Raw genomic sequence first — 16,253 nt, forward strand, 5'->3', positions numbered from 1 at the left:
CATAAATGTAGATGTTCGAGGATCCCCATTGCTTGCTGCAGTCCTATTGGGGTATAGTCGCGCATCAGTCGGCCGAATACCCAGAGAGTAGGCTGGCGGGCGGTCAGCATAGGCACCGGCGATCAATGCGTCAGGGTACTAACGCATGACCCGGCGTATCAATCTCGATCTTTCTTGCCCCAGATGTCAGAAGACCCAAAAAGAGAGGCCCAAAAAATACCTGCCAAAAAATATGCCATAATACAAGAATATACAAAAATATATAAGCAAACAACCCTCTACCTAACACCCCCCCTAACACAGAGGGATTGCTGCAGTCCTTACTATTGGTAATCCCAAAAGCAAGGAGGTAAAGGGAGGCTGGCAAATCATAAAAAGCAGCTGAACATGCCTTGCAAAACAGCTGTGGGAAAAACCAGCCCTAGACTTAGTAGATAGAAGGTGATAATGCTTGAGAGAGAAAGTATGCACTGAACTCCAAGGTGCTGCTCCTAAAGCCTCACTTCCTTGACCCTTAACCACAGTTGTGTTGGCAGTAGCCCCAGTGGCCTGGCCCTGGCTAAAGCGGAATCTCCTTGCCATGAATGCCATGATGGGAAAATGCAAAATGCCAAAATGCAAAGAAAAAGTGCAGTTTTTTTTTTGGACACAGGGTATCTCAAAACAAAAAACAACAAAAAAAAACAAACAAAACACAATCCTGATCTGAGACTGCCTGAAATCCTTAGTCCTAAGTAACAAGTCTTAGTGTGCAAATCTGTGCCCCTTTGAAAAATGTTTTTTTTTATTTATTGGTATTGAATATAAAAAACGGCAAGTGGCGTTTAATAGCTTAAAAGAAGGAACCATTGATGCCAATCTTCTGCCCTTTAAGGATAACGTAATGATACCCTATCCTTATGGAAAATCAAAATCCCGACCTACTGCCATAAGGTAATGCACAACAGAAAAGCAGTCTGCAGAAGTAATGTATTTCAATTCAGCAGTCCATGACACAAGTTTTTTTTCAGAGCAGTAGCCGCCAGGCTCACAGGTTGTAGAGTAAGTTTTTCCAACAAAATTGAGATCCCAAGCAGGAGTAGGAGCTCTACTTTGCTTCTACAATCCTTCTTTATTCTTAAACTGCTTGAACAAAAGCTTGAACAACAATCTGGTCAAATGGTGGTTGAGTCCTTATTGGAGCAGCATGAATCTTAATGGAAGAGAAGGACAAGAGAAGTCCAATAACTTAGTAAGATATTGAAGAGCCACACTCAAATCAGGCTCTGAAAAATTTAAAAATGACCTGCAAAATCTTTGCTGTACTCCTAAAATTAAAATCTCATTCCCTTTTCTAATCACATTACCTTGTCTTTGTAATAGTAACAAAGTTTTGTTGAGGTTGTTGAGAATAGCTGTGTTCACTGCCTTGGGAAGATGACCTGTGTTGGGACTTGGAACAAATGAACTTTGTGTTTGAGGACCAGTTTCTCCAGACTTAGATGAGAAGATAGAATCAGAGGTAAAGGCTCTGGAGGCCCAGGAGGGACGGCCAAAAAGTCTTCTAGTTGTGTGCTGCTTCTGCCAACTGCAATAGCTGGTGGTCAAAATCGGCCTGTCTTGTCTTATCTTTAATAGTACCTTGAAAGAAGAAAGAGAGGAAAAAAGGGGGGATGCATGAACACTAAGCGACTGACTGACGGACTTCCACTTTACTACTCTGCTAAGTGTTTCATATTCATGTGAATTTTGGCTGCTTAGAGGTGGTTTAGTCTAGCGGAGTTTTTGATAATATCTGGAGTTCCCCATGACATTCAGGTCATGTGAATTTAAATTTCCAGTTTCCACCACCATGACAGTTGAGTTGTCTGAACCTTGAATCTGCTAAGGAGTTCTTTGCCTTGCGCAGAAACCTTGCCTGCTGAGAGTTAGTTGCGCTTAGCTAAGTCTCCCATAAAATCATTAGTCTTGCTGGCCAGATGTTAAGAATGTGTTCCCCTTGCTTGTTTGTTAACTTACATGACAGTTGTTGGTTAAATGTGAATCAACACCTGCCCTGGAAGAAGAACTAACTCCCATAGAGCATTAATGCAAACTGGACTGCTAACTTCTCCCTTCATGTGATATGTAAGATGCGTAGTCTGGCAGCCACTTTGTCTTGTATCTACTTCCCATATAGATGAGCTCCCCAATATAGCAGAGGGCATCTGTCGTTAAAATCTGATCACTTAAACTTCGGGTCAAGAGAAGAAGGACTTTTGACATTCCTGAGCCCACCACAAAAATTCTTTTTACATTTTTTTATATTTTATTGAGTTTCCAAATCCTGCAGTGCTGTGTCCATACATTTTGAGCAATTGAAGTTTCACCCCTAATGCAGTTTGGACTTCTTGCAGCTAGCAAGGCTAGATGAGAAGAACAATACACCCTAGTGCCTGAAGCACTGCTTTTGCTGATGAGATAGTTGATGGAAGTAAAGTGATAGACTAGAGTTGTTAAGTCGGCGTTAAGGATAGATTAATATTCATGAAGCCTTCTGACTCCTAGAAACCCCTCAGAATGAGGAGGGACTTTATACTTCTAGACTACCAAGAAGACAGACTTCCTTTTTATGAGACAGAACAGCTCACACATATTGCTGCTGCAGATTTGAATTCCTTTTAGCCTGAGGTAGCTTCCTTGAGATCTAAGTTAGCAGGGAAGTATTTGAAGCCTTCTTCTAAAAGCTCAGTAAGCTCAGCCTCTTTTGGAATGAATCCCTCAGAAAAGTGTGTAGATAAGCCAAAGAAAAGAACAGAGGAATTTCATGAGAGATTTGATACTTGGAACAGGCAAGAATAAAATCCTAGCTCCTCTTACAATTTAGGGTAAAGCTTTGAGATCTAAAGTTACCATTACTTGATCTCTGTCCAGAAGAGTGTTAGGTGCAGGTTGATCAAATGAATTTGAAGTTCCATGTGTATGGAAAATAAATGCAAAAAGAGAATCCAAAATCAAAACCCATTTGTACAAATGCTGGTCCTAGGGCCCTTCTCTGAAAAAAGAATAAAGGCCTAGGCCCTTTCTGATACAGGAGAAAGGACAATGAGCCCCATCCCTTGAGATTGGGGGCAGGTTGAAGAGACTTTTGGCTGTGGGAAGTGGAATAGGCAGGTGAGGCAACTGTATGGGCATTAAAGAAAAATGAGCCTCAAAGGTACATGAAGGTGAACACCCGGAGCTGCCAGAGTAATTCCTAAACCCTTGTTTCTTCAAAAGTCACCAATTTCTGAAAAAGAAGGACTGACCTACGCAAGAATCTACTGGCAGCTGAAAAGACTGGCCTTTGTGTCATTGGTCTGTTAAACTCTGCCCTACTAGACCCTTGAACCCTGCCTCCAGGCTGCAACGGCTCATCTAATGCTTGTCTTAACACCCTCCTACTAGAGCCCTGATCCCTCAGACCCCCCCTAGACTGAAACATAACTACAACTTTGTCCAAGGTTAAGTTATCTATGGCTACTACAGTTCTTAAGAAATCTTAAGACTGTGTTTTTCCACATGTTTGCCAATCTTAACATTTGACCTCAATTCCTCAAACAAAACCCTGCCTTACCATAAACTGGTTCTCAGCACACCAAATCATACTTAACATGAGTCAGAAACAACTCAACTATCTCATGCAGCCACCCCACAGGCATGCCTGCTTCAGACCCCCCTAGTAGCAAAGCCCTACTCAGCAGCCTGTTCAAGAACACAACCCTTACTGCAAAGGTTTAACACCAATAACCCATTGCAAAGACTTTTCCTTCCTTTTGATTCAATCATAAACCAATAGGCTTCCCTGCAAGAACCTAATACCTAATTCCCAAAGCCTCAGCAGAAGATTTATAATTCTTTCCTTTAAACACTAAAAACCCTTGCTTCTTCCACTTTCTGTCCAGGCCTAAGTTTTCTGGCCTAACTTTAGGACTCTTAAGAATTCCCTTGCCTCTTTATCCCTGGTTGACAGGAGCTATTTCACAGAAGCTTTAACCTCTTGGCCCCAGAGTCAATGAAAATGAAATCCTCGGAGGCTGTGGACCACAAATACTCACTATCAAATAATCTAAACAATACCGGTAAAGAGTCACACCCAGAGGAAGAAGCTGGAGAACACTGTTCATGGCCTTCGGCTCCAAAATGTCTCCTCATGCGAATCCAGGCAGGGCAACACACCCATAATAATCGTCTCCAAAGGCTCTAATCCTCTGACCTTATGAAGCCTAGAGTAGAGGAGGAGAAATGCTAGGAAGGATGCATAAATGAAGCTGAACAAAAGCTGAACTCTCAAAAAAAGAATCCAAGAAGGAGAAATCTAACTACTGAGGGATCAGAGGGATCAGAAGTTACCTGAAGCCCCCTCAGCCTGGCCTACCTTCTGAGAGAAATATCCTGAAACCCTAAAGTTTCTGCCTGAGAGGCCATGGAAACTCCTGGCAGGCCTCTCTCTCAATTTTAAGCTTCTAAAGAACTCTAACTAGGCCTTGCTTCCTAGGGAAAGCTTTACCTGAAGATGTTTCAGCCCTGGCCTACCTCCTGAGAGGGGACCGGAGCATCAGCGTTTTTTTATGAGAAGGACTCTCCTGAAGAGGCAGGCAAACACTGGGGCAGCCTCTTTATAGATAGAGGGACCAAAGAACCCTACAATCGGCAGCCAACAGCCTGCCCAGCAGACAAACAAACTCCTGGCCAACACTGCAGAATCCCACTGAGTATCTGTTTCCCATTTGTCTCGATTTATTTTCTTTTCTGACATCCGGTTAAATACCAAGGCAAAGAAAAACTGTTTTGTTCTAGCAAGTGCATCCAGCCAACTTTGTTTCCTCAGGAAACTCGGTTTGGAAAACAAAAAAAAGCCAACCTGCACTTTAGCCAAAACTTGCTCTGCATCGGAACAACTAAACCAAGGGCCGAGGATATGGCGATGAGGCAAGAAAGGTACCTGGCGTAAATGCGTCGGTCTAATGCGCCTGCGGCCCGCGATCCGGCCTACACAGTTGGTCATAATCCGACTAGTACCGGGGCTGACCCCAATAGTAAGGACTGCGGCAATGGGGGCGAAAGATATTTGTGAGTATTAGGGCGCAACGCAAAACTGCTTGGAACCCCCAATAAACGGCAACCAGCAATGATACCGGAAGAACATCCTCACGTTCCAAAAATTTTTTTAATCCAGAGAGCTTCCAAAATGAACTGAAAGCATGTGACTGGTCACCTATGTCTCATCTTCCACTTGATGATGCAGTGACCTACTTTAACACTAGATTCTTTCAGATCCTAGATTACCACGCACCCTATCGCTCTTCCAGAATAAGGACCAAAATTGCCCCCTGGCTCACAAAACAAACTAGGCAAAAGATCCTCTTCAGAAATAAAATTTGGGCCAAACGAAGGGTCTCCAAATGTCCATCAGATCACCTTTACTTTAAACAGGTAAGAAATGCCACCAAGAAAGATATTCTCAGAGACAAAAAAGACTATTACCTTCACCTCCAACAAACCCATCAACAAAAAACACAAAGATTCTGGTCGGGCATAAACAATCTTCTTCAGCCAGGGCACTCTAAAACTCCTGCCCCTTCAGGATTCAACCAAAATAACTCTAACCAAATTCCTGATGCCTTTAATGACTACTTTACTGAAGCCATTCGAACCCTAGCCAATACTTTACCACCTATTACCACATCCCCATTAAATACCACTAAGACTCCATCTCCAGCCTTTCAAATACAACCGGTACCTACATCCCTCATTTGCAAACTCCTTCAAAAACTAAAACCATGCACCCCTTCTGCTGACTGTCTTCCTGCTGAATATCTGCAAATTGCAGTGAAAGCTATTGCCTATCCCATCTCCAACCTTATAAATAGAACAATTTTAGAAAGCAAAATCCCCTCCATTTGGAAAGTATCCCACATCATCCGTCTACATAAGGGTGGATCATCTACTGAACTCTCCAATTTTCAGCCTATCGCCTTACTGTCTCCTACAGCTAAGATAATGGAAAAATGCATACACAGACAACTACTTGACCACCTTCTCCAAAATAATCTACTTGCCAACTGCCAACATGGCTTTACGCCATACCATAGCACAACAACTGCCCTACTATCCTTTTCTGACTCCATAAACAAAAATCGTAAAAATAACACTTTTTCCTCTGCACTATTTATTGACATTTCAAAAGCCTTTGATATGGTGTACCATAATATGCTTATATACGTACTAAAAGCCCAATCACTTGATCCGCAAGCATTACAATGGTATAAATCCTGTCTGGAAAACAGACAGCAAGCAGTACTGTGGGATAATGATCTTTCTAAATCCCTCCCTGTGAACACTGGAGTACCCCAAGATTCTATTTTAGGACCTCTACTCTTCTCATTGTTTATTAATGACCTACATAACAAAATTCCTCAGGCCACCTGCATACAATATGCAGATGACTCTACTTTAATTTGTTCAGCCAAGTCCATAACCTCTCTCCAGTCCCTCACCCAAACAGTATTTAACAGTGTTGAAAATTGGTTCATGCAACACTGCCTCCTCCTGTACCCCAAAAAAACAAAATTATTGCTCTTTGCTCCTACTCATAAGACACCTCAACTGCACTTCACAATAACCTATAACAATGCAACTAACATATCCCCAGACACTTCAACCCGTCTACTGGGAGTAACAATTGATAATAACCTTAGTTTTGATGACCACATTAATTCTACAATAAAGTCTGTCAACAAAAAACTAGGCACCCTTTATTGAATCAAACCCTTCCTTTCCCCTTCAGCCAGAATAACTATTGCCCAGACCCACCTTATCTCTAACCCTGTTCTATGCTTCTGCAATATATACCAATCTAACAAAAAACAACCTCACCAAACTTTCCACCAGTTACAATAACATAGCCAGATTTGCCACTGGCACCACCTTTAGAACTCACCACTGTCTCAACCTAAAACAATTGGGATGACTAGAACTGCAGAACCAACTAGTTTGTCAACAAATTGTTATCACCCAAAAGATCCTTTACCACCCTAATAATACCCCTATCCTCACTAACCTGATTTCACCCTACAAAAATCTTGCAACACTACGCTCAGCTAATAAGCTTCTAGTTTCCACTATTAAATCAAACAACAAAGCTGGGGACTCACTTTTCACCAACTCAGTAGGTAAAATCTGGAACCAGCTTCCTACTGAACTTTCCTCCCTTGCTTCCACTATTCTTTTTAAAAAACATCTTAAAGAATATCTTACAACTCACTGGCTTTGTGCCTGCTCTAACCCTGACTGATATCTCTTTCACCTTCCTGCTCTCTCTATACTTCTCTACTCTACTATTTTATGTCACCTATCTGTAGTTAATGATTTCCTTCATAGTACTGGAGAAAAAAAATTTGTTTAATTCATGTTTTTTGCTCTTTGTATTTGATCTTAGCTTAAACCTACTAAATTACTCTGTAAAACTTTTGTTCTGACCAATGTAGCCAATATACTGTAATTCACTTGACTATTACTATATATTGTATTCTTTGTCACTGCTGATGCTTGGAGCTTTTCTCCCCGGGCCTCTACTGAAAATGGACATATATCCAGTTAGACTAGCGCAGTCAACAAATGTAAAATAAATAAAATAAAATAAATTACCCACACCCAGGCGTGGGTTATTGCTATAGTAAATGTGTCTGCAGTGGCCTGCAATCATAATTTGCTTCACATACTGTTATTGTTTCAACATTGTGTTGCTTTAGAGTTAGACATTTCTTGTGTCAGCATTTTGACACTAACTTGTTAAATATGATTAGTGACAAAGTGATGAGGATTTCAACAGCTAAAGGGTAAGGCAGAAAAGCACAGGCAGCTTTTAATTCTTAATCTGCCTGACAGTTTTTCACACAATGGTAAACACATTTTTGCTAGGAGTTTGCTTCTCTCAGCCTACAACTGCATACAATTTAAGCAAATTATTTTGCAAGACAGTGCTCCAAAGTTGCAGTAAAAAGGCACTTTTGCCTGGTGTACTCACAGAGAATAACAAAAAAAAAAATCTGTCTGTGAAACAGGAAACACTTTTAAATATTTGCATTAATTTGTTGAAGACAGCAGTTTTCTGTTTTCATTTTGATTCTGAAGAATGTGATGTGACACATATAATAAAACAATGTGAACTTAAATTGACTGAGATTATCAAATATGACAAAGGCAGATATTACATTATGGAACATGTCACATGGAATTTCAAGACCCCCTACACACAGACAGAAACACACACACAGTTCACTAATTCTAACACTTTACTTCATGTTCCTAAGCAGTGCTCATATCTCTAAACTATCCCTGGTTTTAACTCAAATTTTAGCTCTGCCCTCTTAATCCCTCCTAAAACTGGTGACTTTTGGGGAAAAGGTGGTGAATTACCTGTAATAAACAATGACAATTATTAAGGTTATAGACTTATTTTACTTAAAAAAACTGTACATTAATTCCCATTCTCTTATTCTAGCAATATCACAAGTTAATAGCACTAATATTTTAAAAGTGTCCATGGTTGTCCTTCATTAGCTCTGGTTGTGGTCCTGATTCTGTTTCATTTTGTCCATGATTTAATTGACAGTTATGTCAGGGATGGCACTCATGCTCTCAGTTACGAAGTGTTCACAGAGAATTGAGTCTCTTTCTTTCTCTCTCTCTCTCTCTCACTCTCTATCTCATTTTGTTTCTCTCTCTCTCTAAATCTTTCTCTCCTGTTACTGTAGACGGTAAACTACTGCAGGAAGTTTCAGATTAATGTAATCATGAAGCCCTGACAGGAGAACTTAAAAGCACTCCATTTGAAATGGCTGCTAAAAGAACTAAGAGATGTGATTTAATCATAAGCAAGCCAGCTCTCAGGAAACCCAACATCCGGTGTAAACTTCCTCTTACTCTCCCTTGTTATGATACAAGGTCTGAAACAGTGTTTCTTCTAAACTCGTTAAGGTTAGGAAGGCATGGTTTCAAAAATGATAAGGTGAGACAGGTGTGTGTGTGCCTGCATATGTGTGCTCGTGCACACTTGAACATTTGTGTGTGTGTGTATGTATGTGTGTGTGCACACGCAGTCATTTGTGGTGTTTTGACTATACTGCATCACCACATTTGCCCAGATATACAAATGGGAAAAGTCAGTGAGAGAGTTAGAAAGCACAATGCACAATACCTCCTTGATAATGCAAGGACTGAAATGAGGACTGCCTAAAAATTATTCTTCCATACTGATTTTCAAAAATAATAATATAAAAAAAGCAACACAACACGTGCAGTTTATTAAAGGTTGCCCCAAGTTTTAGTGTCATCTGTGAATAATAACAAAAAAGCATCTCATAAATGCATATAAAGTTGCACTGTCTACGTTTTCTAAGTGTCAGAAACCTAATAACTGTCTATATTTGAACAAAATATACAATAAAAGGAACTTCATACATCGGCAAAGTCATACTTTTTGGAGATCCCGAAACAGTCATTAAAACTACAAAACATAATCGGTTAAGGGTATGAGATCACAACAGTCGTGACATCAGAGTTCTTCTTTACTACATAGCCACACTGTGAGTCTTTAGAATAAATATACAACACATGGTTCTTATTAGCTATGGGATAAACCATAATTAGACAGCTGAGAGGCTTAGCTGGTATTTTTATCATTGCTTGGTTTCAAACTATAACCAACACACTAAGTGGATCTGATTTTCTTTGGCTACTAACTGCTAATTATTCTTGGAACTTGTACCAAACTATTCATAATATGTAAGCCACTGTCTCAGTCATGGAAGTATTTTATAATGAGATTGCAATCATTACTGGTTGTATATTTATCCCTCCAGCGGTTTGTTGGGTTGGAACCGAACAGGCACTGTGAAAAATGTAAGCAATGTTTTAATATTGTTTACTAGAATCTGAGTCAATGACCGAATATCTTGGTTTGTTGTGTTCCAACTTCCTTCAGCACTGATGCCACCTGACTAGAATCTTTCTATGCTCATCAGTATGTCTACAACATAATCTGCAGCATGAGTAGGTTCTTGTGCCTTCTGCTGAGGAGAGGGCAAGAAACAGAGTCTTAAAATTTTGAAACACAGAAGCCACATGGCAGTGCTAATAATGAGGGTACCCCTCCTCAGCATAATACATTTGCCATGCAACTACATAAGATGAATAACCTTTTCTGCATGTGTGTTGGCCTTTTAAGACCTTTGACATACTGTTAAGGCACGCATTTGAACTCTTATCAGTAATGTATTATAACAGACATAAAGTAGCTGAAAAGCACTAGTTGTAAGTTGTTTCCTACACCACCATTCTAGTCACTAGCCTGGCAAATGTGCCATCACCTTGTCTTTATCACAAGCACAGTACTTCCCAAGTTGTTCATGATTCATATCACCATTCTGCGTCCTGTTCTGCCACTTAAATATTTTATTTGAATACTGTAGATAGTTGGACATTGGCTTCAATTCCCATGGATCTCAGGGTTATTTTAGCGAATGTTTGCATTCCCCGCTTTCTTTTTATTGTTCTTGGGGATACTTCTTTTATGGACCCTTTCTTCTATGGAAAAAAATGGAGGAAGTTTAAAAAGTACTGGGTAGGTATGGTAACTGCCACTGAATTAGGACTAATCAAAAATACATATTGAAGTCATTCTCCAAATACAGAGACTAGGACCTGGTGAGAAGTTCTTTTACTTATTATTTCTGTGGATTAAGTGCCAGCAGAGAGTACAGCTTAATGGTGGGAACCAGACTGGGAAAATGCACAGCTTGTGCTGTTTATAGGTTCATAGGTAAGTACTACGTTAGCTGCCCTTGCAGGCCATTTTAAGCCTAACCAATTTCCCTTTCTTTGCTCAAAATAACCTATCCCATTTGGTTATAGACTGGTCTTCCTCATTCCATGGTTGATAATTATATATCACCTCTAATGAAAATAACTTGGATCATAACATAAATAATTTGAGGGGACCCATGCCTGAGATAAAGCATTTGGGAACTGCCTCTGTCCATAAGTACAGGGGGTAGTATTAGGGTAATTTTTTGGTTACCCGTGCATAGATCTAAAGTGTGCTTGAATATGGACAGAGATAAGCTTTGTTTTATGTGGCTGGAGAGTTTGTTTCACAACAGCAGTATCCCCTGAGAGATATAAATGTCCCTCCAAACCATTCTGCTGAAGTAGTAGAAGAGGTTTAGTTCTCTATACAAAGTATTCCTGATGTCATTTCACTTGCTGATGTGCAGTGCAGTAAATCCATCAGTAATGGCTCAAAGGATGCCTTGTATGGCAGGCAAAAATCATCTCTTAGCAGTCTGTATGATACAGAGTATAGTGACAGGGCTTTCAGTGGGTGCATGTAGGACTTGTTGTCTAGGCCTTGTATCCTTTTAGTAAGGGGGTATTATATTTCAGTGACTGGCCTACACTGGGCTGAGTAAAGGGGAACAAAGATATACCTATATCTAGACACAGTTCCTTTGTTTATAAGCTGTGCAATATATAAGGACTTTCTTACAACAATAGACACATGTTGGTAAAAGGTTAAGTCACTGTCCACATAACTTAACAAATCCTGAACAACTGAGTCAGCTCTTAGGGGCATACTGGCAGACTGGTGGTTGACTTTGGAAAGGATACAATAACAAATTTTTTGGTATTTAGTTTCAGTCCATGATTTTGGCACCAGTTATTTATTTGGGACAAGCCTTCCTGCAGGATGGCAAAGTCATTTGGGGAATCTATTACATCTCGTAGTTTGCAGTCATCTGCAAACTTTGTCAGGCAGAGCCCTTTGGTACTTGCTTTTATTCCAGAAAAGTAGATGCTAAACAGGAGAGGTCCCAGCACAGAGCCCTGGTGGACACCACTGGTGACTGGTTTCCTTGTGGAGGTAACATCCCCTATTTTGATTACCTGTGTCCTATCTGTGATCCAGTTGGTAATCCAACAGGTGACAGCGGGGTTCATTCCCAGTTTATTTAGCTTTTCCACTACACCTGACTGGGGAATTGTGACAGAAGCTTTGGCCAGGCCGAGGTATGTGGTATGTAGTGTTTTGCATTCATCCATTTCTTTAATGACCTTTTCAAACAAAATTCACCGGGTTGAATAAGCATGACTTGCCCTTGAGAAATCCAGACTGAGATAAGTACAGTGTTTGGCTGTTCCCTATGTCCTAACTGATTAATTCCATGATAAGTCTTTCCATAGGTTTGCATATGAGTCTGGTCATTCTTATGGGTCTGTAATTGCTTGGGTCTGTGGAAGATCAACCCTTATACATGGGAATGACTGTAGCTGTTCTTCATTCAGTTGGTACAAAACTGGTATGTAGGCTAAGATTGAACATCGTTGCTTTTGGTGTGGCTAAATTATGCTTTTTGCTATTTAAGATCCATCCAGTGATATTGTCAGGACCTATCAATGCAGTATTTTTAGCTTTTGATAGCACTTTTAAGACTTGGTCTTGTGGGATAGTTGGAGGTGAGCCAGTTTCAACAGATGGCAGCGAAAGAGAGGTAAAGGTAGAGCTGCTTGTATTGGCCAGAAGGTTTGCTATATCTTCAGTCTTGGTGTAGGTAGCATCATTCACAATCATAATTATGCTATCCAATAATGTCTGTACTTATCTGCTGTAGCTAGAAATGTTGGCAAGACAGTTTGCATGAATTGCATCCAATATTTTCATTATTTTCCTGGCAGTTATCTCCCATCTTTCAGTATAACTTGGGACTTTATTTAGACAGACCTGTAATTGATAACTTTTTGCTACCTGATTATTCTTTAACCTCTGTTTCTAATTAATTTGATACAATTTTGGCAATTATGTGCTGAAGGCATATCGGTTTTGATTTTGCTAATAAATTACTATTTAATTAAGAGTTATCCTTTTCTTTGGATCAGATGTCTGATTTTACCAACTTAGAAGCAGTACCCATGCGTATGCCTTGAAATTCAATCATGACAATATACTAAGCAGAAAGTAATCCATGTGTGGACCTTTTATCTCCATTTTATAAACAAGATGGCTGCCTCAGTGATGTTACCAAGCAGCTATATTTGTAACAGATCATATTAAATAACAATTGGTACAATATATCTGAATACTTATTAAATCTATTTCCTAGCTAAGTCCGGCACTTTCTGACATTAAATCTCATTTCTTGACAATTATGTTGATTCTTGTACTATGATACATATAGTGTGCATTTTTCTTTTTCCCTCTTAAAAAAAAATTTCTAAAATGTGTAAAATGCTAACTACAAGATTCTATCATAAATTAACATTGTGAATAAAGGCTATTTAGCTTGAAATAAAAGAACTTTAACAAATAAATGTATATAATAATAAAAATTCTAAGCTTTGTTGCACTGTTGCTTTAAAGTCTGTGTGTGTGTGTGTGTGTGTGTGTGTGTGTGTGTGTGTGTGTGTGTGTGTGTGTGTGTGTGTGTGTGTGTGTAGATACACACCCATGCACGCACACACACACACACACACACACACACACATATATATATATATATATATATATATATATATAGAGAGAGAGAGAGATACGCATGCACACACATACACAGACACCGACACACAAACTTTGGTATGATTTTTAGAGGCAGTCTAAGTGAACTTTTTTCACAAAATAGCGTTGGCACAAGAAGTAAGACTATGAAATCCACTCTTATGACTACTGAAGTATCCGGAAAGGGGTGTTTAAAGAGAATCATAATGACCTTTACTGACTATTTAGATTAATAAGAAGACAGTCCTGGTACTGTAATATATTTTAAGGCCACTTATAATGGGCAGCTTACCAATGCAAACTGATCTGAGTCCCTGTAGATATAAAAGAGCAGGCTTGCTTTAATTTGAAGTGACATTCTCGACTTTAAGATGAAAGTTAAATATAAGGAAAAATTAACAGTTCTCATCTGCATGAGTACTCTATTACCACTGGGAACTGCTGTGGTGATTAAACATACAAGACTAATTCCTGGAATATACCATTTTTTTCTGTGAAGCCATTTCCAAACCATTTCTTTATCAATGTGCTTTGCTGACACATTCCTTCTGTGGTATGTGAGATTTTGGTATATCCATGTGTTACTTGTCTATTAGCTGGCAGCAAATGAAAATAATATAGCTTAGAATTCACTGTTCTTTGTGCAATACTTAATATACAGCTGGATCAATAGCAGAATTGTCAGATGCAAACGTGAACACATAATATAATTTGTATTTAGTTGCACTTGATATCTGAGTGATTGGCTTCTTCATGTTTATACTATCTGCAATTTACCATCTTTGTAAAATAGGATGATTGATTTATAATTTCAAGCAGTTAATAATAAGTTTACTGCATAAGACATGGTCATATGTTTTCCTTTGAACACTTTCTAAATCTTCTGGCCATTGACTAGCCTTTTCTCTGCTTTGTTCCTGCGATTAGTATGTATGGAGTTTGCATGTCATCCTTGGGCCTGCCTGGGTTTTCAACACAATAAAATCTAGATAACAGGAACGAAGTAACAGTTCATCCAAAAAGACTTTTCCACCACATGCACATAGCAGGATGTTATTCACAAGTGAGAAGATCAAAAGACATCTCAGCACAGCACAATCTCCAGTCTCATTCCATAAACCAAAACAGGCCAATAGATTAAGCTGCTCTATTCCAAACCACATATATGTGCATGTGCCTGTCAGTGTATATACATCTTGCAATGGACTGGCATCCAGTCCAGAATTTATTTCATGCCTTATGCTCAATTACTGTTATCAAAATGTCTAGCTCTTTTAATTTCACCAAATCTTTTGAGTTTCTAATACCATAACGGGAATGCACCCCATTCCCAAGTAAAAGTACGATTAAAGTTCATGAAATTAGTATTGTTTCAATCTTTGATGTCAGCTAGAAGTGCTCTTTGCAGCACCCGTAATGTGCCCGGTAATGGCTCCTTCTGCAATTCATACTGGGTTACATGTATTGGTAACATATATAAATTTGGTTGTAGATTCTTTTTATATGACCCGTTGCTCCTACTACTATTGGAACTGTCTGGGTATCTTTCTTCCACATTGCTCTCATTTCTGCCTGAAAATCCTGACATTTTATGACTTTGTGTCTCTCTGTATGCAAGACACTGTAGTAACTGGGTGTGCCAATTTCAATGATCAATGCTACTTTTGTCTTCTTTTTATGGACCACTATATCCAGTTTTCTAGCATCTGTCTTTTGAACGGTTGGTAATGGGTGATCCCATGTGATTTAGACTTCACCATTTTCTATGATGCTTTGTGGCTCACGTTTCCAGCATTTTTCAGCCACTTCAATACCATAATGTTTCCACCATCCCCAGTACAATAGTCTTACCACATTATTATGCCTTTGAGTATACAGTCCTTCTGCCATTAGTATATTACAACCAGCAACAAGGTGTGCAACTGTTTCCAATTCTGTTTTACAAAACCTACATTTGTCTGTTTCTCCCACATGTTCAATAGACTTTGTACACCAATATGCATGTAGCCCACTATGCTGGACCACCAATATTAGTCTTTCATCTCTTGGTTTGAATTTGCCTCTTCTTAACCATTCTTGCATTCGATCCTGATCAATATAAGGTTCTTCGAGAAGTTTTCCATATTTGCAACCATATTTATGCATTTTCATATTTCTTGCCTTCGCATCTGGTCTTTCACCTTATATTCTTTCTTTTGTTTTTTGGCACCTTCAGTTGCTACTTGATTTTTATCTATTTCTGGTTTGATTTCCATTCCTACTTGATGCTGATATGCTTCTGCTAGACTAAGCAGGGAAGTCATCTTAGATTTATTCTCCTCGTGTTTCAAAACTTTCACTACATTTGGGTCTTATGAGGTCAGCAGATATGTGTGCAGTTCTAGAATTGCAGATCTATACATGCAATCAATTTCAAGGAGACCCATCCCTCCTTCAGAATGGGGAATATATAATCTTGGTATACACTGACTTTTATAAGTCATTTGGTAAGCATGAAGCATCCTTCTTGTTTTCCTGTCTAATGTATCCAACACATTTTGGGGCCAGTCAATCACTCCAAAACTGTAAGTTAAGACAGGAACAGCAAATTGGTTTATAGCTTGAATTTTGTTCCTAGATGTCAACACTGTTTTCAGGATTAATTTAATTCTTCTAAAATTTTCATTACTACTACGTTTTATTCACATTTGCTCATGTCTTA

At 39.2% G+C, this 16,253-nt stretch overlaps 1 protein-coding gene across 1 annotated transcript in view; it reads right to left on the minus strand.

The window, feature by feature from the left end:
• The window catches only part of LOC122806387 (metalloprotease TIKI2-like), a 2,408,899-nt gene that overhangs the window by 2,273,022 nt on the left and 119,624 nt on the right, over positions 1 to 16,253 (minus strand). The gene's annotated exons all lie outside the window — the stretch shown is intronic.

The sequence above is a fragment of the Protopterus annectens genome, chromosome 1.part1 (genome assembly GCF_019279795.1).
Source record: "Protopterus annectens isolate FY-2018-M chromosome 1.part1, PAN1.0, whole genome shotgun sequence".
Classification (NCBI taxonomy): Eukaryota; Metazoa; Chordata; order Ceratodontiformes; family Protopteridae; genus Protopterus; species Protopterus annectens.